We start from the raw sequence: 25452 nt of genomic DNA, 5'->3' as shown, positions 1-25452 counted from the left end.
CTCATGGAGGATGGATTCATGGTTGCCAGAGCCTCTTCTTTGTCCCCTCCTGTCCCATAAGACCCAGCCTAGACTCTGGATCTAATTGAACTCCTACTTTTCCAAGCTTACTTTGGACATGGTTGCATTTGCACTTTATCTGACAGCTCTTAAATTTTATCTGTAAGTTGACTTTACATATTTTTTTAAATTTTTATGTTTATTTATTTTTGAGAGAGAGAGAGAGAAACAGAGCGTGAGCGGGGGAGGGTCAGAGAGAGAGGGAGACACAGAATCCAAAGCAGGATCCAGGCTCCGAGCTGAACTGTCAGCACAGAGCCCCAGGCAGGGCTCAAACCCACAGACCGTGAGATCATAACCTGAGCCGAAGTCGAATGCTTAATCTACGGAGCCACTCTTGTGCCCCAACTTTACACATTTTTTATTCGACATTTACTGAGAGTTTACTGTGTGCCAGTCATGGGCAGTGGGCCGGAGATACAGAGCTGGATCCCACAGTCTCTTAAGTACAATCACGGTGTAATAGGTCCTGCATGAGATATGCTCATACGAGATGTGCTGTGTGGCGGCGGGAAGCGATGAAGAAGGAGAGCCTGGGGTCATCTGAAGAAGTCCAAGAAGATGTTAGATCTGGTGATAATTGCCTTTACTCTCTCCTCTCCTTCTTTATCAGAGCCAAGAAGTTAATTTTAGACAATAGTGTTTTCCAGAGCCATCTCTGCCTTGTGTTCAGCAAAAGAGAAGTAGCATGTAGGATTTTTCTTTTACTTCCTGGCTTAGATATTCTCACCTTCCTCCATAAATTCTCTGAACAAAGCAGGTTTCCTGATACTTCAGTCAATTCCTCCTGTGCTACAGAAAGCAAGTCCTCTGGGCCCAGGGATGCACACATATGTAGATTCGTTGGGGGAAGAAGATGTTATTCACCAATCATTTCCTCTCCAACTTTAATTTTTAAATCAGTTTTCTTTATTTACTTTGTATTTAAAAAGACCTTGACAGGTTGACACCTAGGTGCTTACTAGAAACACCCAACAGCTCTGTTAACGTTTTATAACAGAGCCCTAGCCAGATTTTGTTTGTTTTATTTTCAAAGTGCGTCTCCTCCTTCCTTACCTTAGAGCTGGTCTCATTTTCCCGTCAATTTGAAGACATGGATTTGGAGTAATTGAGCACATGGCAGGAGAGGAAAATCATCAATTGAAGATTGCTTGCCTATGCGTAATCCGTTGATTGGTCTGTGTTCATAACACCGTGACCCTAGATTATATTAAATTCCCAGCACAGGACAGACAGAACAATAATTTGTAAAGCACCTATCATGCGGCAGGCACAACGCTAACCATAGTAAAATCATAATCAGCACACTTCACGCAGGAGGTATTAAGTATCACGCAGAGCTAAGAGACCCACGGGCCCATAAACCGAACAATTTTCCAGACTTGCGGTAGGTCGTCATAATATCACGGTGAATCTTGGAAGACTTAAGAATGCCAGAAAGTTCACTTAACCTCCCTTCATTTGGGGGTGCAGGTTGGTTGCAAACTCCAGTTGATTTACCCTGCCTGGATTGGAGAGTGTGCAGTCCAACATTCCTGAAGGGCAAAGCATCGGACCCCGGAAGGCTAGCGTGGCTCCCTGTGACAGAGTTCCCTGTGGTCTTCCTGTCATTGCTGTTTGCAGCATGGAGAGACTCTTCGACGAGGGTTGAGTGCGCCACATTTAAAATCTCTGAGTTAGCAGTTTCCACCTTGAGAATATTCCTGGCTTTCTCCCCCAGAGTGCTCCCCATGCATCTATCTCCGTTTGAATCTTAGCAGGAAGTCCGGGGCTGCCACGGCACCTCAGTCCCCAAAATGTGTCTCAAACAGTGTTTCTGTGTTCTTTTAAGTTTATTAATTCTGCACACTCAGTGCTTTTGAAACTCCTCTATTTCACAAACACTCAAGTAAATGTAATCGTATCTTTTTGAAGCTCTTCCTTACTGTGCTGTCATTAGTAAATAATGGGGGAAACCAGGCGGCATAGGGTATGATTATTAGTAACAATACTTTGGATTTGCACAAACTCACTCTCAATGAACCCTAGGCAGTTCCTACACATTAGCTCATTTTTCCTCACCACAGCTGGGCCGGGAGACCTAGATTCTATTCTTGGTGCTTCAACAACCTTCTTGGGAAAAGTATTTAGCCACTAATTGCCTCAGTTCCCAACTATGAAAAGGGAATAATGATATTAGGATATTTGCCTCTCCCTGTCTTTATCCTAGACCTTTAGAACCTAACTAGTAAAAAAAAAAATGTTTTTAATCTGAAGAGCCTAAAAAGTCTAAAAGAGAAGGAGTGTGGCTTGACTTTATTTCCATTAATGAAAAGGTGAGATACAGTCTTAGGAGTTTGACTGGAAACCTTGAAATCTGAATTGTAATCCAGTATCTGCTTCATGATAGACCATTGCCTTGGATACCTCTCTCCTTTATATTGGAAAGCACTTAGTGATCCAGCAATGGTGAATACTATAAAAGGGGACTGATCTTCTAAGGAGCATTAATTTGGTCAGCAAAGATGTCTCTATGAGCCATGGCATCAATAAGACTGAATTTAAGATGAGAACACTCTTGGCTTCCAAAGCCTTCCCCTCCCCCCACCTCTCTCCTTTTCCTCACAACCTCCTGGCTGTGTAGCTGTTTCAAATATATAGACAAATAACTCCAGCCCAAGTCCCTGGCCTATATCTTTGGTCTCCTATCATCTCTAGACTCTTGGCCTGGCAATCTCCATCTTCAAAAGTTCCAGGGGCAGAAATAAGCCTTTTTGCTTGCCAGCCTAAACCTAATGACTGAGTGGCAGGGAACCTAGACCAAAATAGAACTTGGCTCTTAGATGATATGCGTCAGCCAAGAATAATGCTTCTTTTTTAACGTCAGGCTCCATTCTATTAGTGCACAGGTAATAGGGATCTCATCCTTTAGAAGGGCCTTGATTTTCTCTATTTTTCACTCTCAGTTTACCCACTTATTGTATAGGAGTGAAAGCTTCTCTCTTTTACCTGCCTACATCCAAAAGCCTATTGAAATGTACTACTTACAAATTGGTCAAGTCAGACCCCAAGGCAGTGGGCCATAGAGTACCTTCCAGAGGGCTTCATAGACAACATGGGCTCGTCAGATAAGTGACAGTCCTTGTATGGAGTTAATCCAGAAGCCAAGAAAAGTCCTCTGAAGCTCACCCAATGAAGCATAAGGAGGCAACAGAATTAGTATACATATTCATATCAAAAAATATTATTAAATAATATGCTGAAGACTTCTCTCACCGTTGATTTCCCCTAATATCCTAAAAGGCTAAGGAAAGCGAAATAATATTTTTTTTTCTTTTTTACTAGGCAAAAATTCAAGTCTTTAGCCTGACATTACTTAACCTGACACTTGGAACTCTTACAGATTTGGGGTATAAAATCCGCCAGATGACTCCTTTGGAGACCACTGGAGCTTCAGACTGTTTGCACCAAACGCTGCTCCCTACTGGCTCAAAGTCTCATTGCTTCAGGAAAATGGTTTTGCTGATCAAGGCAGAAGGAAGCTTCGTCTTCCTCCCCTTCCTGGGAATATCTTTTTGTCAGTTAATGAGGGACTCTTGCTGAGGGAATTTAGATCGTTCCCATCTAAAGTATGTTTAGAGTTTGGGGGCTGGAGTCGGGGGGACTGTGGTTATGCATCCAGCTGTCCCTTGAGAGTCACGGTCAGCCACCAAGGATGCATCTTTAGAAACTTGAGTGGTGTCAAAACTCTGAATGTGCATCAATGCCTGTCAAAGGACGGATTGAGCGCCATCATATTCTCCCTGCCCGCCCCTATCGCCCGGATGAGGTCTCGGATGGAAGCTAGCCTGCCAAGGATACCACTTGTACACGCTTCAGTACTCTTTCCTTAGGCAAATAAGGACTTGTGTAACCTTTTTTCAGAATACATATTATGAAACTCTGGAGCCTTTCGGTCATATGGTCACGAACGATTTCTAGCTTCTCAACCTCTTTTTTTCTGAAATGAGGGCATCTGAGCTCGGTTGCTTATCTCAGATCTGGACTTACCCACACACTTTAAAGTGCAAGAGATCTCCCTCCCTCCCTGCGTGTAGCCCAGAATAGGCCTTCACAGCCACGTCATCCTGGACACTTTATCACTTGATATTACCTCCTAATCCACAGATCAGTGAGATTTCAGACAGAATCTGTCTGGCTCTCAAACAGAAACAGCATGACTTCAGAACATTTAGAATGAATTAAGCAGACCAATTTGTTATTTTTCAGAAACACAAAGGTGGCTATAAGTGGGACCTCAGCCAGAGTATGGTCTTAGAAAATAAGGTTGCAGTTCACCCTTTATAAAATGTTATTTTACGTGGCATCGTACTAAGCGTTCTTCCAAGGGTTATTTAGACATGAGCTCTGATCACTCAAAAAGTTACAGTCAAAGCCACATCAGCATAAACGTTTATTAAAAAACTTTTGCTATGGGGGTACCTGGGTGGCTCAGTCCGTTCGTTGGGCATCCAACTTCGGCTCGGGTCATGATCTCATGGTTCGGTTTGTGGGGTCATGCCCCACGTAGGGCTCTGTGCTGATGGCTCAGAGCCTGGAACCTGCTTCGGATTCTGTGTCTTCTTCTCTCTCTGCCCCTCTCCCGCTCACACTCTGTCTCTCTCTGCCTCTCAAAAATAAATAAATGTTAGAAAAAAAAAAAACTTTTGCTATATACCAGGTGCTGAGCTGTATACCAGAAACACAATAGCAATCATGTGACAACCACCCTCCGCGTTCATCTTGGAATTTGGAGCTAGAGACAACATAGTCTATGGATAGTGCCAACACCAGAACATCGAGTTCTTTCCTCTAGCTAACGGACTTATACTGCCGAGCACAGTGCCTGACATACAGTCAAGTACTCAATAAATATTCCTTGGCTAAAATGAGCTCATGAAAAGAATGAATACATGTTAAAGTGGAGTAAGTATAGACTGCTATGGAAAACACATCGGAGGAGAAACCAGGCTGGTGGGAGGGGATGAACTGTGTGGAAAGTGTCATTTACACGGAGACAAGAGTCAACACAATGATCTAAAGGAAAGACCGGGCTCATGGAGTTCGACCTGGTTCGGATCCTAGCGCTGCGCTCAGAGCTGGGCAGTTCCAACTATCCCAAACCTTTGAAAACACTGATGATGGCTTTGGAAGACAAAATGAGATATTATTTGCCTGTAAGTGTCTGTCACATCGAAGAACTCAAGAGCAGCTAGTAAAGGAGGAACAGAGAACAGAACTGCAACGTTAAAGCAATAAAGACCTGAGGAGTAAGGTTAAGAGCACAAACACTTTGAGGGATGGATGGCAACGACGAGCTTAATTTAAAGTCACGGTGGCAGCAGGGAGAGGTGCTCCTGAAGTTCTTAGCTTCTAAGCCCAGACGAGGCTGGGGGGAGGGTAGGTGTCTTACGGGATTTATCTTCCTCTTCCAATCCGTCTGAAGGCTTTCAAATTCAGCTTTTAGCTGCAAAACCACGTGGGCCCTGCCTGTCACTGTTTACGGTATGGTAAATGCCCTTTTCAGATCATCAGATCCTCTTAAAATATTGTGACGTGTCGAAGCTCGAGACAGACCATATATGTGTGTGTGTTTATATACAGAGACATAGAAATACACACATAAAAATATAACCCTTTTCTCTAGAAGGCCTTGCAATAATTAGCTTCTGTTGCTTTTATCTTAAATACCCACAAATATACCAGACCCCTTTCTTCTGTGCTTCCTTCCCTCCATGTCCATCAGGCCCTTTCCCACTGCATTCATATAGTTAGATCAGCGCGCGCGCGCGCGCACACACACACACACACACACACACACACACACACACCTGTTATCTACCAGCTTCGGCTTTTTTTAGGTGAGCCTTTGGGAAGTGCCCTGATCTGAACTGGATTGTCAAATATGTTGATATGGGGGCGGGGAGGGGGGAGGGGGAGGAGAAGATGCTGGCAGCGGACTTTGGGTTTGGGTTTTGGGTCCATAACAGGAGATACAACTATAGTTTGACATGCCCCCCCCCCCAAAAAAAAGTCAGACAAGAGAATGTGAGAGACCAAAGAAAGGGAAAGGTGGGGGCCAAAAATGAAAAAAGCTGCTGGACAGGAGAACATTCTAGACATAAAAATTGGAGGAGGGGAGAACTAGAGGTGTTTCGAATGACAATGGGGGGGGGGAAGCAGTTGGTTGGGCCTTTGAAAAGGTGCCAGGAACCAAGAGCCAGGGGCAGTGGCAGAGGGGAAGGCCAGGTAGGACAATTAAAACGGAAATCTGGCCCCTCACAGTGCAGCTTGAAGCGGGGCTACAGAATTTGCTGCAGTGGGAGGTGGGGCCAGTCTGGCACAGTCTGTGGGTTTGAAAGGAGCTGGGCGGGTTGGGGAATGCCAGTCAGCCTTTGTAGTTCTGGGCTTGGGGAGGGGGTGCCGAATCCCGGGCTTCAGGTCAGAAGCCCGGCTAGGGTGGCTTTGGAGAAATTTTCCCTCTGCTCCCAAACTCTTAAAATGCGCTCATCACTTCACTGGCCTCCAATCACAGCATAAACACGTGTCCTGGAGGCTGTCCTCCAGGAGAGGTTCCAGCTCTGGTACCTGTTGGCTGACTGATGGGGTCCCTCTCCTTTCCGATTTCCCTAGATACCCTAAACGGGGCTGAATACAATATCTCTACATATGTCCCTTCATCCTGCCCAAATGCTTCACATCTCCCAGACTCCTAGGGTTAATCCCAGGGACAACCTTGCTTTGAAAGAAAAAAATGTGGTGAGCCTCCTAGAAGATGTGGAACTCAGAGGCCTCTGTCTGTCCCTGCTTCAGCCAGACCCGACAGCCGGCTCAAGGAGATGGACATTTACAGAGAAGGAAGCAGTAAGTTTATGTTTGTTGCTGTTTATTTTCCAGGCTTGGTCTCTCTCCCCAGAATTAAGGTCCCTGACAGCATGAGGCTTTTTCTTTTTTCTTTTCTTTTCTTTTCTTTTCTTTTCTTTTCTTTTCTTTTCTTTTCTTTTCTTTCCTTTCCTTTCCTTTCCTTTCCTTTTTTCTTTTTTCTTTTTCCACCCCTCTCCTTTCGTTTCTTTTTCTTTTCTTTCTTTCTCAGCAGAAGTAAATGATATCCCCTTCCCATCTTGGGGGATGATTCAGAAAAGCAATCGAATTAGAAAGGGTTTCTTCACTGGTGTTCCTGTCTTGGGTTAAAAATATCTGAAGCTGATTTGTGCGTGCTTATTCTCAACACTGTAATATTTTAATGTGTATCTGCATTTGTTCAAGTAATTTGTAGTGATTGTTCTTCTCCAGAATAAATACTATATATCTGGCTGATTGGTTGTAATTAGGATGAATTTGTCCCGGCACTTGCACGGATGTCTTCTTTGAGGATTTTTGCGCATATTTGCTGCTCATCAAAGGGGAGGCTAGAAGGACTTTGGAAGGAGGGTGTGGTCGGGCTGATTCAGCTTCCTTCCAGGCCCATCCCTGACTTCTCTCTGCTCCTCCCTCTCCCCATCTCCTACCCCGGCTCCACACGTCCTTCCTGAGCCAGCTGTCAAGGAAATGGCATATACCTTTCTTTTCTATCACCGCCTGTGTTAGACGGCTAGGTAGGCGACCGGTCCCTGCAAACAAACTCACTGCATTTGTTATCTGAGCGTATTTTTCCAAAGCAAGACAGACACCGGGCTATTGAATCTACTCCCTAAGCTCCTCTCACCCTGGGATTCTTAGCCAACACAGTAATAACAATAATAATACTGTATTTAGAAACTCTCCAGCACATTTCCTCTCTGAGAGTCTTACAGATGTTAACTAATTAATTTTCACAACGCTCCGTATGAGAGAGGTAAATATTATTAACCAGGATGGAATATACATATGTATATACGCGAAGGACAGCAAAACAGTTCACTTGCTTATCATGGTTCACTTGATATAGTAACTGGTATTTTTAAAACACCCATCATAGATACAATAATTAGAGATGTGCTTTTGTTAACAAAGCCACTACCCACTTCTAGCGTACCCTTGGGTACTAAATAATTACCCACTTTGTGTGGTTATCTAGCTCACTAATTACCCACAGAAATTGGGGTCAGGCGTTAACTGCTTGAAGTAAGGATCCTCCAAAGACGTCGCTGAGTTGTGTAGAGAACACGATGTGTTCGTAGCAAAACTTTCGTAACTCATACATTTGTATATCTTTGTAAGCAGAGTGAATACAGACAGGGGCGGATTCGCTGGGCGTATGACAAACCGCGCTGAACTGCGGCTGCACACAGAGGTTTAGGGGAGTCTCAGAATTCCATTTCTCTGCTTACCTTTCCTTTCTGAAGATGGGGGCACTGACGTGATTCCCATAATCTGGCCTTCGTGTGCAAGCACACTGAGACAATTGACGACTCTGGTTAGGAATGATTCATCTTGGCGTTACAGGGAGGCACCCAGTGAGTCAAAGATTTTTTTCTTTGACAGCTCCACCCTTTATGATTATTCTAGCATGTCTTTTTTTCTCATCAGTCTAGTGCAAACACACTATTAGCCAAATCTGAAAAAGATTCTAACCCAGTCCCCAAGCCTGCCAACCATGTCTTTCTCCTTCCCAATAACGACACACACACACACACACACACACAAAGTATTAAAGGGAATCCAATGCTATGATTGTAAGTCTGTCTGTTTTTTTTTGTTTTTTTTTTTTTGCCTCTGTTTGTTCTCCCCCCCCCACCTCTCCCCTCCCCTCCCTTCCCCTCCTCTCCTCTCTTCTCCTTTCCCTTCTTCCTCTCTCTGGGTCTCCTCATGTGTGCTTTTTCTTCTCCTTTTCCTTGGCATCCAGCTGCGTTTCTGCAGGTCTCCCAGTGAGAGACAAAGCACAATGTCTGAGTTGAGCACAAAGAAGCCACCTTTAAAAAACATCGACTTAGAGGAAACCTGTGTCCTCAGATATCTCCCTCCCTTCCCTGCTATTTACGGAACCCAGCGTTATACTTAACACAGCACTGCCTGTTGTCTGCATGATTCCGGCCAGCAAACTCGGGTGAAGATGGCAATATACCCACTGTGTGTGTAGATAGGTAGAGACCCCGATTTTCAGGAGCTACCTGCTTTCCAGGATCGATGTGCAGCCGAGCTCCGAAAACGAGTGCCACCAGAAATGATGGGAGACACTCCCCTACTCAACTCAGGATGTCTTTCATTTTTATCTTCTGCCACTTTTTTGTCATCTGAATTATTACTTATCATTACCAAGGGGCTGTAGGCTGATCAGTGGAGTGTGCGTGGATCTGATGGACATTGGAGGAGAAATACTTCAGAAAGAAGGAAAATGTCTGCGGTAGAAGTAAAGGGGTAGGAGAAGCCGCAGTGAGTGATGAGTCCATTGCAGAAGCCAAGTGGTAAATCAGTGCATATGGCAAAGATAGTCAAGGAGCAAAGCCTGCCGCTGGAAGGAAAGAGATTTTTAGCGTTGTCGTCATCTCATGCCTGAATAGAGTGCGTATTTTAAATAGGGCTTGGAATCTCTGCTCTTCGTGCCTCTAAACGCCGATTGCAAGGAAGTATTTGGGGGCTGTTGACTTTCTGTCCGTAAAGAAAACCCACCAAGGCTCACAGAATCCTCCACCTGCACGCATACAGGCATAGGTGCCCTAAATGCCCGGTGGGATGCGGAACCATTAGGCGGAGAACTGCGCCCTGGTCTCCTCTTCTTCACTCCTTTCTCTCCCCCCCCCCACTCCTCCCTTTTCTTTTACCCCTTCTAGAAAACGTGATACCTGATCTCTGGGTCTAGCAGGCTGAGGGTTGTTTTGGTTTTTTTTTTTTTTTTTCTGTATTCGTATAATACAATGTCTGGCCTTCCCCCTGACCTGCTGGTGTATTTTTGGTCTCATTAGCAGTCAGGGAGATGCCTTAGTGCATCCGGGGCTGCGAGTCAGGGATGAGACACTACAACGGAGAGAGAGAGCGAGCGCGAGAGGATATTAGAAGGGAGGCTTGTCTCCAAGATATGGAAGGAAGTGAGAAATGACAGGACCGCAAGCTTTGTATGTAGGAGCCTGGCAGGGCGGGGGAGCGGCGGGGAAAGCCAAGTGGATTCTCAGAAAAGGAGGGAAGCCGTAGATAGAGCTAACGGTGATTAGAGGGGGGATATTGATTCCTTATTCTGCCAGAGATTTAAGCAGGCATGCAAGGAATCTGCACCATGGTTGGCAAAAGGAGCCTCTGTAACCAGACACTCGGGCTTTCCAGGAGCCCAGGGAGAGAGCTGAGAAGAAAGGGGGCAGTGTGGTCTAGGAAAATTCAACTTGTCGCTGATTTGTGCCTGATGCTTGCTGTCCGTCAGCAGCCTCCCTTACAATCTTTTTTTCTCTCTCTCTCTCCCTTTTTTTCTTGCCTTCTCCTTCTTCACTGAAGCCTAGGGGAGCCAGCAAAGATTAAATGTGCTTTCTCAAAGGCGGCCACTTCACGCTGCTATGTCGAAAAGGCCATTATTATTATTATTTTTAATAGTAAAAGAAAAAGGGAGAGAGAGGTTGAGACAGGGAGAGAGAAGCAAGGTAGGTTGATGACGGACTAGCCTTTCTGAGAGGAAAAGGAAAGTGAGAGAGAAAGGAGAGACCCTGAACTGAACGGAGGATTGTGCCTGAGAAGAACCTACAGAGGTGAGAAAAAAAAAAAGTTGTCTTGGAGATGGGGGGGTGGGGGATGCTGAGTAGACCCTGTACAGAGGGAAAAGAGGCATCATTTAGCTGTCTTGCTGTTACGATTCTATTTTGGAAGAGTGGGGGAGAAGAGGGGAGAGCCTGGAGTTTTAACGGTTTCTAGTTGCATATGGAAACATCTACCAAATATTTAGCATTTTTACTAAGTGCCCGGGGCCCCTCCAGTGTCTTCCTTGGAGGGGGCTGCTTTGTCATTCTCTTTGACTAGCCAGCCATCTACCTTGCTTAGGCTGGAATAAAGGAAAAAAAAAAGAGGAAGGAAGGAAGGAAGGGAGGGAGGGAGGAAGGAAGGGAGGAAGGAGAGAAAAGAAAGAGAAAGAAAGAGAAAGAAAGAAAGAAAGAAAGAAAGAAAGAAAGAAAGAAAGAAAGAAAGAAAGAAAGAAAAGAAAAGAAAGAAAGAAAGAGAGAAGGAGAAACACAAGGAGGAAGAAAAATTTTAAGAGTCTTTCCACCCACTTCCCCTCCCTTTCCTTTCGGTTTTGGAGGCGGCACAAGAACCCCTGGCTTGGGGAAAACTCAGCTTCTAGGCAGATGGGAACAAGCGACTATCTCTCAGGTACAGAACCGGTAGCTTCTGCGACAAGAGAAGGCAATTATGCTTCTGATTCCTCTGAAATATTGGCAAGAGGCTCCAAAGGTTCGGCGGCGGTGGGAGTGGGGCGGGGGAGACGGATCTCCCCAGCCTGCACCCACCCCTTCCCCACCTCGCCTCCCAAATGACAGCCTGGTGCTGGCTCTGGGTGATTTGGCCTTGGCCTCAGCCAAGCAGCTGATGAAGACGAGGCCCCCGTTTGCAGGACTGGCAAAGTGCACGCTAAAGAAAGAAGCAAGGAATTTTTTAAAAGCAGCTCTTGGGAGGTTTCTCGTTCTTAAAAAAAAAAAAAAAAAAAAAAAAAGAGAGAGAGAGAGAGAGGGAATTAAAAACGTTTTTTTTCACTGAATATTTTCAAAATTTGATCAGTCCCAGTCCCTCCCTCCACTTGCACCAAATTGCCTTTTTTTTCTCCCTCGTCAAAGCATGAGCTACAGAGTTACAGTCTCGAGATTTGGTGTATCGCTTCCTGCCCCCGCCTCCCTCCCCGCCCCGATGTCGGTCCTCTGTTGAAACACCTCGCCCAGGCTAGCGCACTGCGAGCTCCCATTTCCCCCCCTTGCTCGGAATGGTGTTGCACGAGGGCTGCAGCCCTGCTCCGCTTCCGATGGGTGAGTTTAAAACGCTATTCGTATTTGTACTTCCACGGCCTCCAAGCCCTGTGCCTTGGGTCTTCTCCCTCCGAAAACCTGATTTTCTATGATTTTGCATGCGGCATGCTTGCCCAGGGGGAGTGAGATGCCTCCTATTTTCTTTACCGTCATTTGTGCTAGTTGTAAGTTAAAAGCTCCAAAAGGACATTTGATCCTTCTTTTAGACCTTGGTTTTGAAGACAGGGGCGTTCCTGGGTCTATGCATATGATTTTCCTTGTAAAACTGGATTGCCCAAAGCGTCAAAGAGTTTTTTGTTTTGTTTTTTTTTTTCTCTGATATGCTCGCGATCGTATGTTCAGGTACGTATATGTGTCCACAGAGAGTGCGTGTGTGCATATGAATGTATCGTATTTACGTGGGCTCTGAATTTTGTGACCTGAGGAAGCTTCGAGAGTGAGGGAATACCCTGCCACCTGTTTGTGGCCTTTTTGGTCATGAACCTGGAACAGAACCTGGCTGTGGTTCTTGCTTTGCCTTGCTTTGTCTCAAGAAAGAACAATTTTCCTGCGCTCCTCTCAATCCCTGAGACCCTAACTTGTGATGTTTACCGTTTAAATCCACGGGTTAGGCTCTTGGGAGCTGTGAGTCGTGCTTGTGCATCCTGGAAATTGGGTGGAACTTCTTTCTTTAAAGCAAAAACAAAAGAAAAGAAAGTTTGTCTGAACTGACGGAGCACGGCTCAGAGGTTTTCATTGTTAGATGGGATCAGGTGAGCAGAAAGTGGCCGCTCTCCTGGATTTCTGGCGAAGGAGGTATACATTCTGTTAGAGGAGCGTGTTGGCTGCTGTGCGTACGAATGTGTATCACTGATGCCCAAGGCTTGGGGAACTCATCTACCGTGGTCTGTTTCTTGAGAGCAACACGCAGTACTATCCGAGCGTAACAAGAACAGCTCAGTACCTGGTGCTTGACCTCAGAACATAGCAGCTGAAGTCCCAGCATGCCCCGTGCCTCCAACTTTGAAACTCAACAGTTAATCTGAAAATCATGTCCAATTAAAACAGGCATGTGGACATGTTACACACTCAGTCCTCACACACATGTATCACATATACGGCCGGACAGTGAGCACACAGACGCAGATGGGGGCAAACCAGGAGTTTGGGCTAAAATAGTAGTAGGCTAAAAATTCGACTCTTGCTACGCTACAGGGAGGATGAAATTGATGGTGTTCATGAAGATTACATCTGTGGTACTTTGCGAGATTTTAAAAATAAGAGAGACAGAGCCTGCGTGCTTGGCGTCCGTTTTAAAATGTTACACGCTGTGAGTTCAAGGGTAATAGGCGTTGGAAATATATTTTCTGAATATATGAAAGCAAAGAAATAGCAGCATGCACACAATATGCAATTATTGTATCTTTTAGGAGTAATCAAGGGGTGGAGAAATTTATCAGGATTTAAATGTAATCCAACAAAGTTACTTATAACACCAAACTGTACCTTTAAAATAATCTTAAGGTAATTTGTTAGCATTACCTCGTCTGCAGTTTTCAGAAAAACGGAACTTTCTGTGACAGAATAATTTTAGTGATTTAGATCTATCTCCTAGTTGAAGAAGAGAAACATTAACTTACCTTTTCTTTGTTGTGAAGAACTCCCATATACAATTTTATTTAGACAGTTTTGGTATTCGTGGGCCAACACTTGTCTCGTATTTTTGGGAAATACCTAAATCACCCCTGACTTCTAATGCTTTCTTCTTTTAAAGACTTTGTATTGGCTGTAATCTCATTTTATACGTGTAGTCGAAGGTTAAGGAAACTGTTCTTTTCCTGTGTGTGTGTGTGTGTGTGTGTGTGTGTATGGGTGTTTTTTTTTTTTTTTTGAGTGTTTATTGCAATTTCAGTCATTGACTCCAAACCGTAGTCAAGAAACCATTTTGTATCAGAAAACTGAATCGAGAAAATGAAGCGTGCAACAATTGCACTACGTCTTTTGTTGCGACCTCTCGTGCAGTTGTACTATTTAAATATTACTTTCCAGCCTTGGGGAGCCTGAATGGGCTTCGGAGAAAAGAGTTATTTGATTTTCAAGTCACCTTCGGTTTCTCCACAATGGATTAATGATTTTTTCCCCATCGTAAGCTGGTGTGTATGCATAGGTATTTGGAAATTATGGAAAGGGATCTATTTAACTTATGGATCTATATTACCACATGATGCATATCAAATATTTGCAAAACATTTGGTGCTTTACTAAGTCAAAATCTATCTGCAGTCAGTTCTATAAAGATAGACTCATGGGCCAATAAAAACATGCTGGATATCATTCTTCTATGATTTTAAATGGGAACAGGATAGTAATTTAATACAAGTGATACAGTTTGTATTCCAAGGCTCTCTTTTGGTTTTGGTTTTTTTTTTTTTTTTTTAACATGTTTTCAAGTGGATTGCTCATGCCCTGAGGTTGCCATCACAACTGATCACACGGGCATTTAGCAATGCACAACGACGCACAGGACTTTGAATTTCAGCAGGGGACTGCTCGAGTGTAAGGGCAGGTTTCTCAACACCCCTTCTTCCTCACCGAGCCCATCAGCGAAGTTCAGTGAAATGAATAACATAATTGGTGGTTGGTTCAATCACTACCAGTCTAGACTAGCCCAGACGCATCAATTAGAGAGAGCTGTCTTTTAAAGGGGGAGTGCAACCGAAACAAGCCGGGCATTATTGATACCGATCTTTAAAAGTGCAAATCCAGCTTGGCAGATAAAAAAAAAAAAAAAAATAAGGCGGGGAATTGGGGGGGGGGCGGTTTGCGTTGCAGGAAGAAAAGAAAAAGACGTGAAGTGGAGCTTTCGGACACAGAAGGACAGGAAGCTTGAGAGAAAAGGAGCGGATAATGAGTGAAATGCAATGCAACACCTCGTTGGAACACACAGTTACAATTCAGTTCACAGGGCATCCTGGTTCACCATATTTTTAACTAGATTCTCCCCCTCCTCCTTTTTTTATTCCTTTTTTTTTTTTTTTTTTGCCTCTGTTTCCAAAGAAATGCCAGCTCTACACCAAGGCAGTTGGAAATTTAACAGCTTTAGGAAGCTCTACTGAGAAGAAGGCCAAGTAATACGAACCAGCCAAAACTCCTTTTGCAACATTTTTCCCCAAAAGAAAAACACACAAGATGTTTATTTTTGAGTCTCTAATTCTACCTTTAAAAAAAAAAGAAAAATCAACTGTACTAACGACCAGGACTCATTTTAAATCCTGCACCTGGGAACTAATTTTATGGGCAAGACACCTTTAGGTAAACAGCTCATAGTTTTCTGTTGAATACAGTAAAATGATGAAGAATGTAACAAAAGGCTTTGGTAATTTGGTGGTTGGGGGGGGGGGGTTGATGGATAAATACCAGATGATTTAGAAAGCGTTAGGAACACATCAAGCCCCAGGGAAAGAAAATGTTTGATTGGTATTAATTAAAACACTGCTAATATATTCTAATAAAATCAAATTTAACATTCTGAACTAATCCGCTTGGTACGTCAAAGGAAAAGAAAAGTATTATCTTATTTGCATCTCTGCCATCCAAACGCATTTGCTCATTCAGCAGAATTAATTTTTATCACCAGCCTGTTTAATCTCCTCACAGATTTAGTCAAACTTATTCTTTGAAACTAAAAGGGATCAGGGGAGGGAATCCATGGAAGGTATTGGGAAGAGTAGCGACCGTATTTAGTACTGGCTTTATATTTTACCACGTCCTTTCCTCTTCATTCCCCGTACTGGGGTGTGGAGGAACCCACGATGCTGCAGGGTGGGGAGGGGGGGTGAGGGATGGTTAATTTTCCTCCCTTTCTCTTCTACCTACTGGGTTATTGGGGAATTTCAGTTGCCAGATTATTTGAGTGGCATTTATTTCCACGACCGATGTTGCTCCGTTGATTAAGATCTCATGTATTTCTAATTTCAGAATCTATTTTGTTACAAATTCGTGATGCGTTGGGGCGGGGGGGGGTGGAGAAAAGGCTTTTGCACTACATGCCAATTTCCTCTTCTCAATTCTTTGCAACTGTAGTCCTCCTAGGAGAAAGTGGGGAGGTGGATGTAAAATTCTATTTACTAAGAGCTGAGTTCTTTGTTTCCTTTTTAAGTCGGAATGTCTGCAGCAAAATGTATATTTTCTGAAACGGCGAGTTTTATGCTCTTGATTGTTAAACTCTCACAATGGATAAAACTGTCCCCAAATGACATCACGGCCAAAATGTTTCTCCTCTCATCAGCCTCTCATGACTACGATATCCTATGGAAAGATGTGCCCAACACAAAAAAATGAATGGGCCGTAAATATGGAGGGCCGCGTTGGCGTCTTTCAAAAGTGGGGGATTTTGCCCACTTATCAAGGGGATGGAAACTACCAGACGACAGTCCTGATGATGCTGCCTTTTTTGCTCCATTGCCTTTTTCAGTTCTTCAACGCAAAAGAGCAGTCGCAGTTCGGTTTCACATGTATTGTTCTATAATCCAGGCAATAAATGCTAATTAGTAATGCTCAAGGATCCGACCATTCAGAGTAATTATCATAATTTACTTCTTCCTTGTTAAAGACATTCCTTGCTGATTAAAAAAAAAAAAAGATTAAATCGTTTTACCATTGCACTGCAGTGGAAATGCAGTGGGGAGAGGTCCAAGGTATAGTAATACCATCCTGGCTGCATTTGAAGTCGCCGACATGTGCCTTTTAACTTATTCCAAATGGAATTGCAACTTAATTTCTAAAAAGAGATTCATGTAAATGCATAAAGTTTTGCATGGGCACCAGGAATGTATGATTTTATTTTACAAACCCCAGGCTCCTCCTTCCCGGCCCACCCCCTTTCTAAAACCACTTACTGAGTAGAACAAAGGAAACTGGTAACTATAGAGGCATCATTAAGTGTGAACAGCAGTAGCATGATAAAGTATGTGATATGACAACATATTTCATTGCACAGAAGTGCAGATAATTAAATAATTCAATAGTAACCCTGACTAATTAGCAGAAAGATCTTCAAGGAGGAATCAAGAAAATGGATCCAATCAACTTGAATAATACGCTCCACTCTCCAAGATCACAAATATATATTTGGTTATTTGATAATTGATTGATTCATACAGAAAGATGAGGACAAAAGCCTGTTCCTCAAAATGGAGCTTTGATCTGGCCTCCTTTTTCGGACACATTAATCGTATGTTCTATAAGAGCGGAATTTAACGGAGGGCCCTCTGTTTTCAATCAAAGATATAATCCGCCATTCAGTTGCGTATTTCTCTTTTATCAGGTGTTCTAAAAAATCGTCAGCCCCTTAGCTTTTTATATCATTGCCTCAGACTCTACATGGGAAGCCTCCCCCACGTTTTGTAATGAGGATTGTGTTTAAGTTTGTTTCTTCTTGCTGGAAGCAAATAAGGATCCTATGCACAGAAGGCAGAGGATAAATAACCATGCTGAATATTATATTTGGTGGAATCTCCCCCCTCCCTTGCCTAATCTATCAAGGTAATATTCCCAGTTTCATTGTTCATTGGTCCTTTCAGGGAGAGCTTCAGCTTTTACTTGAGGGTTGTAAGCACATTAGAGGAATAATTCTCTCTGGATACTATGGAGAAGGAGCCACCTGCAAGATGTTGATGCTGTTATTGAAATCTCAAGTGGAGTCAGCTTTCAAAAAATTAGATATTAGATACATCCGATATAATTTGCAATGTGTAATTATACTAATGTGCATATAGTTGTGTGTGGCTTTACATGTTGCCTACTTGAGATTCCCGCCTCCCCCCCCCACCTTGGGTATTGCTCATCATTTGAAATGGCTCCTGACTAGAATGTTCTTAAAATCAGCTTTAAAAAAAATTCCTCGCTAATTGATCTAAGAGAAAAAGGGCTCCACGGTCTGTGTTCCCATGCAAGAATGAATGGATGTGTGTGACCTTGATGTTGGAAAGTAATGGTCTCTAAGAGGGTTATCATTGTGGACATTGGGACTAGTTGTAAAATATTTGCTACTCTTTACTGATTTACTCTTCATCCAGACTGGGGACAATTTGTGAAGTGAATGGAGAATATTAGAATGGTAAATCTTACTCGTAGGAAATCCATTTCCTTTACTGGGATGAGATAAAATGCCAGGGAAATGGCTTTAGGCAGAGATAATAATTTGTTGATTTAATCAGAGTAACCAAAATCATAACGATAATAACTTCTTTTCCATTTTTCCTCCATTTTGCATGGCACACGATGAATAACTAAAACTCTGCCTTCGGTCATTTATGCACTAACCTCAACTTCCCTTTTGGTGTCTCGACGTGGTCTTCCGTTGGACTGAAGACCCCCTCCCCACCAAGGAGCTGACCCCCGAAGATCTAGCCATTAAGGAAAAAGCCAGACAGTGCAACAGTGAGTTTGGTCAGCCTGGTGCGAGGCACTTGCTCTATGCTCCGTAGGTGAAGGTGCTCTTGATGCAAATTTGGAGAATCATTACCATCAGATCACGGAGGGACCCTGAGCGAGGCTACGCAAACGTCCCGATTTATGCTTATATGTTCGGGAGACAAAAAGGAGTCCGAGGGAGGCTCATGTTGAGATGATACAAGAGATTACTCATTCCAATTAAGTAGGCAGAGGCCCCAAAGAAGGCTGATTTGTTAAACATTTGACTCATACTGGACACCAAAATACGGTGGCTCATATTTTTATACCATTTCTTCCTCAACAGTCATTTTAATAATGGGGCCCATATCATGAAGGAGGCACTCTGCATGGGCCATATCTATGCAACACCAAAGCGATGCGTTGTTTTACTTCTCGTTTGCTCACGTATACAAGGACTTGCCCTTATTAGCTACCCCCAAAACTGTGCCAAGCGTCCTTCTTGACTCTAATAGCATTTTAATGTATTCACAAGTGAGTCCTGCACACGTGTGTCAGGGGCTTTGCGACCCCCGTCCCCAACGATGTTCACAAAACACTGAGTTCTAAAATACAGACCTCTGTAAGATACATTTTTAATTACTCTTCCAGGATCAGTTGCTGCATGCTTGCTCAGCACAGAAAAATACCTGTTAACAATATGTCATACAGGGTTATATTTCAGGTTTTAGGGGGAAAAAAATATCGTACCTGCTATCTAGAGACCCATCGTCAACATATCCAAAGTGTTTAGGGCAGATATGTGGCAGTATATCAGTGATACGTGTTAGTGTATCTCTTTTGCCGTGCCTAACTCATTATGCACCTTCATTGTGCTGGCATAATGAAAAGGCTGACAGTAAGGGCTTTCGTTACATCAAAATCCACCTGCAAAGTATATTTCATTCATAATAACTTTTGCAGAATAAGAGAAACACGAATACAGCTCTTCCCGAATATCCTTATCTGCAAAATGAGTGGGTTGGATGAGTTGGTCTCTAAATGTTTTTGCAGCCTTAAGGATTTTTGAAGTTGCTCTAGAGTATAGAAATAGAAGAACCATTCCAGGACCCTGGAATCCGGAGTCTGTTTTTACCAACAGTTGTCCTTTAAAGTTATATTTGATTCCACCTCCAGGTACTTTATTTACTAACATCTTTTGCCTTGCTGCTAAAACAGTAAAGTCTGAAGTTCATTTTCAGGAAGGGCAGAGACAAAAAAGAGGAACAGCTGAAGAATGAAAAAAGCTACACAGTGGGAGAAGGAAATTCTTGATCTGACTTCTAAGCCCATGTCCTTCAGCATTAACACAGAAGAAACCCAGACAAGCACCTGTCTTTCTATTTTAAGACCATAGTCTTTGGTCCTTCTGCCTTCATTTAATTTCTTGCAGCATGGTTTTGTTTTACCCCATTGGGTTGACGGCTTTGAGTTTCACATTTCCCTTTCCATTCGATTTATCTGAATCATGTTAATATTCCCTTCAAAACCCACAAAGTCACACTAACACGCCACGTTTCCCAAATTAAATCTTAACATGTTCAGGACCTCCTGAAAATTGCCCTGCCCTATTTTCTAAAGCCACTCTGAATGTATAATCTCTCCTTGAATTAAGCAAGCCTGCTCTTTCTGGCTTCCCGGTCTTTGAATGAGCTCGCACACTGCTATTCCTCCCCGCACACTCTGCTCTCCATCACTGTTACCTTTCAGCAACCTTTCTCTTCTCTTCTTTCTTTCTTTCTTTCTTTCTTTCTTTCTTTCTTTCTCTCCCTCCCTCCACCCTTTTTCTCTCTCTCTCCTTTCCTTCCTCCCCTCCTTCCTTCCTTCCTTCTTTTCTTCCTCCCTCCCTCCCTTCCTTCCTCCTTCCCTTCCTTCCTTCCTTCCTCCCTCCCTCCCTCCCTTCCTTCTTCAGTCTCTCCCTTCCTCCCTCCCTTTTGTTCTTCCTTTCCTCCTTTCTTTCAGTGGGCACCGTATGTCGTGCTCTGAGCCAGGCACTAGAAATACAAACACAAGAAACTGACATTAACTCCTAACAATTTCAGTGACTTCATTCACCCCTGCGTTGCTAAGCACTTCTGTATCCACAATTATTTTATTTTGCCTTTGGTCTTTAGATTTATTTGAATTTGTCCTTAATGTCCTGTGTTCTTTTGTTGTTTTCCTACGTGTCCTATTTCAGTAAGTTGCCTGTTGGATAACCCTGAAGCTTTTCTGACGGAGCTTTTTCTCCCAGAGTGATTAGCGTGGGGTGCTCACACGCTCAAGCAATGCTGTTGCTTGACTGGTCCTTGAGCGACGTGAAGAGCGAGAAAGTGCTACGTCTTTCTGGTGATGCAGCATTTCACGTGGAGTTAGAAATAGCACGGCCCCCAAAGTATCGTTACGTTTACTTATTTTTATCGAAGAGTCAATGTGATAACTTTCTGTGACATGTTCTGTTATTTTTTTAGTTGTGTCGATGTTCCTTTCAGCTGGTCCTATAGCCCCCCTCCTCAGGAAGGTCTCCCCAGGGAAAGGACAAAAACTTCAGAGACACAGCTGCACTGATGGACGCTCAAGCCAACAATGGAGTTGAAACAAAGAAAGAGATCACCTGAAGACACCTTCCCTGCTAAGCAGCACACCCCAAATGGCGCAGTTGCAGGCAATAGAACTCTCAGAACAGGAGACCATGTTTTCAAGAACCAGACAAAATTTAACAGTGACATCTAGATTTCTAAAGAGCCAAGGACTTTCCCTTCCTCGTGTGTATTCCTCTGTTTGTATTTAAATTCAGTGTGACATTCATTTCTAAAATATTTTCCCGCGATGAGTATGCTCGTGAAGGCATTGATGTTTTTACAACAGAAAATTGCACACAGGTGTTCATGGGGTAAGGAACAAAATTAGTGCTATAAGAACATCGATTTTTAGCCACACACCGTTTGATCTTAAGAGTGACCCGAAGGAACATAAAGTACTTTTGAAATACCAAAGTAGTCAGAGGCAATCCGAAGGATAACATAGTGGACATTATCCCACCTGACACAGACCAGTCAACCATTCTTTTAATCCAGCAAAATAGGTTCGCTGAGACATGATCCCTGCCTCTAAAGAGTTTAAATTTAATGAGACCGAGAAACACAAACTTTTGAAAAGATAGTAACCAATCAGGTGCATTGATGTTAAGACCACAGTAAAACTCAAGAGATAATAAGCAAAGAGTTCAGAGGAGGTCACCATAATCTGGGCAAACCTGGCCTGTTTAGGGAAGAAAGTTTCCAAAGGAGGAAAACACAAGATGAATCTTAAAGGATAGTAAGATTTAGGGGCACCTGGTTGGCTCCGTTGGTAGAGCATGCGACTCTTAATCTCAGGGTTGTGAGTTCAAGCCCCACATTGGGCGTGGAGCCTACTTACTAAAAAAGGGGGGGAGGTATTAAATATTTAGATGAATGGAAAGGAAAGAGAGAATAGATTGCTTTAAATGAATGCAATGTGAGCAAAGCCATGGAGGAAGGAATCTATGTGGTGAATATTGGGAATTATGAGTATACGTGTCTAGTTGACATTGAATGCCAGCATACATAGACATATACGGTAAGGACTTCGCACACACACGTCCCCTCTCCCACCTTGGGTGTCACCTAGAAATACCATCTTATTTTCCACAAAAGCAAGTGGGAGTGATTGGTGGTAATATGAGAACTTACGATTTTTCTTTTCACTTAATAACAATTAGTATTTACCGAGGTCTTGATGTATGTTAAGCATTTGACGTATGAACTCGCTTAAGCCTACAGCTCAGAACAGCCCTGCAAGATAGGTACGATTATCCCTGTTTGGAAGCTAACAGTTAATGAGATTAAGTAACTTGCCAAACTGCCACGCACAGGGTCTGCACTCAGAATTGTGACCATAAATCTCATGATCTGAAGCATGAAGTCCCAATATTGTGATCAGTGTTGCAGTGTTACCACTTCCGTATTCCCCGATAGTTCTTTATGGTGAACAAATAGCTATGACATTCAGTTATCCCCTCAAATTTTTCAGTTTTCTGCTTAAATGACATTAGAACGATCGAAAGACTTTTCATGGGAGAAAACTGACAGAATTGGGGAAGAGAGCTTCTCAGCATTTTAGGGTGTTGTTTGTTTTTTTGCCAGACGTTGAGGAAACGGTTCGCCTTGTTCTGCACAAAATCTAAAATTCCTGAGGATTAATAAAGGAGGGGGGAAACTCAAAGGTCATCTGTTGCCACGTGCTTTTCTACAGACCCCCTCAAAGTGTGAGTGGCTTACGGGAAGCTCACACATTTGAGTGTGGCAGAGCTAGGTCCAGAAACCAGGCTGTCCAGTCTCCTCTCCGAGGCTCTTGAACTACCCCACCCTGCCTACATGGAGTATGAACTTGAATTTGATCAAGGAAAGTGTTCTGTCTGGGTGATCGGGGGGACTGCGCCTAGCAGGTTGTTTCCATTTTGCACCTGTTTTGCTTCCCACCTCAACGTGAAAACTAGCCAGTTATGAACTGACATCTTCTGATGTAGACATTGTCAATGGTCCACCCCCAAAGAACACGTAATGGCTCAAATTATGTGCACCATGTCTCCAATGCTATTCTTAAGTTATTTGGAATTCTTAGTTCACCTAAACCAATCGGGTCTTCTAATGAGCATTTCCTTACCCGATTTTATGCGCAGTATGTATTTGTCAGTGCTTCTGCATGAATATTTATGCACGACTGTTTCAATAGTCCTTATGTTTTTGAAAATATCAATGGTTATTTGCTATTTTAATCCTCACTTATCCATGTAACTGACTGAAGAATACTTCAGCCATAAAAAGCTAGAAGTGAGGAAATCTCACTCTTTTTCACCGGATCCTTCGCATTTAATTGGCATTTAGTAATGATTAATAAAGTGGTCAGCTGGGTGACACAGTTCCCAAATGCAATTCTGTCTCGAAGGAGTCAGTTAAGCTGCCTCTACTTAAGGACACACATCTAGACATTTGGAAGCACCTGAATATTTGTTGTAAATTTCCACTTCAAAATCTGGCATTGTCAGACCTACACCTCCTTGTGGCTCAGGCCGTCCTGTTTTCAAAATGATGATTATTGGCCCTATCTCACACAGTTCTCATTAAGTGAGTGGCCAAGCACAAAATGTGACTTTGTTGACATTTTCTGAGACTTTGTCGTATGTCCCTTGAATCCCCAAATAAAAGCAACGTTGCATCAACTGTGAACTTGTGTTGATTTCTTGGAAGAGCGTGCTCTCATAATTTGTTTGTTTTCACTAGTGTTTATCAAAGCTAGTTTCAGGATCCACGAGGAGCAATTAATCTGATGCGATGGGAAAACGTAAATTTAGAGACCGTTGCTAACAATCCCATATTGCCTTTCAATAAACAGCCCTGTCATCTACCCAGGTCAGAAAGCAAGGTGTGGTCCTTGTCTTTTCTCCTTTCAACTGTCATGGCTAATCAATCAGGAAAGACATGTACCTTTTCCCTTCTTCCGTTTCCAAGTCCGTCTGCTTCTCTTCATCTTCTGCCAGACTGTAGTTAAGACAGCTCTCGTGTTTCACCTGGATGATGGCGGCATGCCTCCAGTTTTTCCCTCCACACCGCCAAGCAGCCGCCAGGGAAATCTCTCTAAACCACAAATATGGTCACATCACGCCACGGTTTCAAACTTTTCACGGCCTTCCCATTGCCCTTGGAATAGCGTGATACCTAAAGCCCTTCATGTTCTAGATCCTGGCCCCAACATTCCTCTCTGAACTCATTGAGTGACTGTCTCCCACTACTGTTCTAGGTTCTCGCCATACCTCTTTGCCTTTTCTTAACATTCTCTTTACCTTCAGGGCTTTCTCAAACACCTAAACCTTCTGCGTAGTACTTTTTCCGCTACCTTTCCAGATCCATCTCTTGTCCTGCTGGTCTCGTTCTGGAGGTCATTTCTTCTTGGAAATTTCCACCCCTGTCATCCACTCCCCTGACGTAGGATGAGCTTCCTCAGGTAGGAGATTTCATAGCATTCTGTGCTCACTTCACCCAGATTATGATCATTTATGTGCCAGTCTCCTCCCTTTGGATGTGAAATTCTAGACCTGCCTTGTTGGGTAGTTGGATACGGTAGCCGCTTGCCACATGTGGGCTACATCAATTTAAATGAACTAGTATTAAAGACAATTCAAAATTAAAAATTCGGTTTCTCAGTTGCACTGGCCATATCTCAAGTGCTCGATAGTCAGATGTGGCCAGTGGCTACCCTGTTGAGTAGCACATATACAATAGTTCAATCATTGATAAAGTTCTATTGGACAGTATGGTTCTGAAAGACAAGTATTGGGTTTTGTCTGTCATTTCATCGCCTAGACTTGCAGCCTTTTTAAACTTGTATTTGTTTAGGGGCGCCTGGTTGGCTCAGTAGGTTGAGCGTCCAACCTAGGCTCAGGTCATGATCTCGCAGTTCGTGAGTTCCAGCCCCGTGTTGGCTCTGTGCTGACAGCTCAGAGCCTGGAGCCTGCTTCGGATTCTGTGTCTCCCTTTCTCTCTGCCCTTCCCCCCCACCCCACTCCCCCGCCTCTGTCTCTGTCTCTGTCTCTCTCTCTTTCTCAAAAATAAATAAACGTTAAAAAAAATAAACTTGAATTTGTTTAAAATTCATCTGAACCACAGAGCAAAAAATTGAGTGACTGTTTTTTCCCCAATTTTCCCAAGGATGATATATAACTAAAATGATACGATATGCATAGGAGGGAAATTAATTCATGACATGTTAAGACGCCCAGGATATAGAGATTTAATTCTAGCATAAAATCCTCGAGGAAGTTGACGACGGGGCTATCCTAGTGCGTGGCGCTATGTAAGTACTTCATAAATATCTGCTGAATGAATGCATGACACATTTGGATTCTTAGGCATCTCATCTTACTCATTTTCACCTAGCTGCATGGACTCATGTAAGAGACACGTCTTTAGATTCCGGAGGGCCACTTCTCAGGAGGATGTGGTGATAGATGAGGTCCTCACTTTCATCTCAA

General features: G+C 43.3%; 1 long non-coding RNA gene across 1 annotated transcript; it reads left to right on the top strand.

The window, feature by feature from the left end:
- The first annotated feature begins 10045 nt into the window (after positions 1-10045).
- LOC115525146 lies at positions 10046-23650 on the top strand. Its single transcript, XR_003972305.2, has 3 exons — positions 10046-10727; positions 11805-11990; positions 20873-23650. It is a non-coding gene; the product is annotated as an uncharacterized LOC115525146 (long non-coding RNA).
- Positions 23651-25452: the final 1802 nt, after the last annotated feature.

This window comes from Lynx canadensis, chromosome D1 (genome assembly GCF_007474595.2).
Source record: "Lynx canadensis isolate LIC74 chromosome D1, mLynCan4.pri.v2, whole genome shotgun sequence".
In the NCBI taxonomy this organism is placed as follows: domain Eukaryota; kingdom Metazoa; phylum Chordata; class Mammalia; order Carnivora; family Felidae; genus Lynx; species Lynx canadensis.
Note: the sequence above shows the minus strand (reverse complement) of the source record. Positions and strands in the feature narration are given on the sequence as shown.